The sequence below is a fragment of the Cavia porcellus genome, unplaced genomic scaffold (assembly GCF_034190915.1).
Source record: "Cavia porcellus strain 051 isolate PalLab524CR breed Dunkin Hartley unplaced genomic scaffold, mCavPor4.1 scaffold_6, whole genome shotgun sequence".
Taxonomy (NCBI): Eukaryota; Metazoa; Chordata; class Mammalia; order Rodentia; family Caviidae; genus Cavia; species Cavia porcellus.
Genome location: NW_026947489.1, coordinates 37832380 through 37834570, shown reverse-complemented (window position 1 = coordinate 37834570; position 2191 = coordinate 37832380). Strand labels below are relative to the sequence as shown.

Genomic DNA, 2191 nt, shown 5'->3' with positions numbered 1-2191 from the left:
TTTTAAAATTCTTTATATGATTTACACAAAAGTCCTTTGAGGGAGAGTTTACTAAGATTTTTTCCCAGTTTGTGGGTTTTCTTTTCCCTGTGCTGGAGATTTCTTTTGATGTGCAGAAACTTTTTAATAAGAGGTGATCCCAGTTATTGATTCTGGGAAGTATTTCCCATGCAGTTTGATTCCTGTTCATAAATTCACTACCTACCCCCATGTCTTCAAGGTTTTTACCCAATTTGTCTTCCAATAGATTTACTTTTTCCATTTTAATATGCAGATCTTTGATCCATTTAGATTTTAACTTAGTGTATGGTGATAGGCATGGGTCTAGTTTTAGTTTTCAGCATGTGTAGAGCCAGGTTTTCCAACACCATTTATTAAAGATGCTATCATTCTTCCAGTGAACATGTTTGGCCCCTTTATCAAAAATAAAGTGGCTGAGTGTGTTTGCAGTTGTGGTTGTATCTTCTGATCTTTTCCATTGATCTTTGGCTCTGTTTTTATTCCAGTACCATGTTGATTTTACTACAGTTGATTTGTAGTATAACTTCAAGTCAGGGACATGCCTCCTGCCTTGCCTTTGCTGCTTAGAACAGTCTTTGCTGTTCTAGGTCTCTTCTAGTTCCAGATGAATTTGAGCAGTGATTTCTCTAGATCCATAAGGTATGTTGGTGGTATTTTTAGTGAAGCCCAGTATATTTTAAAAGAACAATGTTATTTTAATCTGGGACACCAAAATATCACATTGAGAGTCAAACACTCCTGACATGAAATCAGAGAAATTTAAAGTTACTACAGGTCAGTAACAAAACTTTCTAACACTTTGGTCATTTCAGAAATCCTTCTATTCACAACAAATTGTCCACATGATCTCCTTATTGCCATGTTCATTTCTTTGTTCCTGAATGCATAGATCAATGGATTCAAAATAGAAGTGAAATTTGCATCAAAAAAGGCAAGGAATTTGTCTATGTGCAACATAGGGTAAGGCCAAGAATAAACAAAAATACACAGACCAAAGATCAAAATCGCCACCATGATGTGAGTTGACAGGGTCAACATGGCCTTGGATGAGCCACCTGAAGAAATATAGGAGATGACCAAAATGAAGAATGATCCCAGTGATGCAAATCGCTTTGATCATGACCATGAATTCCATTTGGCAGGTGTCTGTACAGGTAAGTTCAATGAACCAAACAAGGTCACAATGAAAGCTGCCCAATACATTAGGGGCCACAGAATAGCAATTTTGTAACAAAAGCCAGTCAAATTACAGAGTGGATTAAGCCAATTATCCATACAGCAACCAAAAGTACAATACCCAATTTTTGCTTTATAATAGTCAAGTAGTGAAAATGCTTACATATAGCAATATTTCTGTCAAAGGCCATGGCTATGAGTGGCACCATCTCTACAGCACCAATGGCATGGATGAGGAATGATCCAGCCTCTAAATGAGATAACTTTTGTGCTTCTTAAAGAGATCAAACTCTTTTTGGGAGAAATGACAGAAGAAACACCCAAGTAAATGAAGGATAGGCTGGCCAAAAGAGAGTACATAAGGTAGTATAAGTGAAGGTCAGAAGCCACTGTGAATACATTGAGGGAATTTCCCATTGTGCTTGCAACATAAAATATGGAGGTTACCACAAAAAAGCAAATCTGAATTGCCGAGGAATTCGGGAGTCCAAGGAACACAAACACTGACACAACCAAGTGATTAACTCCACCCATATCAGTTACAGTACCTCTAAAGTTTCCAGGGGAAAGAAAATAAAGAGATAATAAAAGCAAAAATGGCATTAATGCTGTATCAGACATGTCTACCAATGAAATGCAGGCCACTTGCCCAAGGCAAACCAAAAAGTTAGACATGGCCACTTACATTATGATATTAATTATTCAAGGGTATTTAAATTTCTTCCCAGGGCTATTTAATTGCCCAATAAGTACCTTATCTATAGCAATTGAATCAATGCTGCATGTAACATCACTGATACCATAAATTTCAAGGGAATGCTTTATATCTATAAACAAAATAAGGAATCAATATTAATACATAACAGATGTCTTGGAAGGATTAAGGAGCAAAGGAAAGGTGTCGTGCAAAGAGGGAAAAAAAGGAAGAGACAGAAATGGTTTCATTTCCCAAAATGATTTTTAAACTGTTCATAGTACAGTTTTTCTGTTACTG

The 2191-nt window shown here is 36.5% G+C and overlaps 1 pseudogene; it reads right to left on the bottom strand.

Annotated features, from left to right (window-relative positions):
* Positions 1–789: 789 nt before the first annotated feature.
* LOC100722099 (olfactory receptor 4F3/4F16/4F29-like) lies at positions 790–1731 on the bottom strand (annotated as a pseudogene).
* Between the last annotated feature and the right edge of the window lie 460 nt (positions 1732–2191).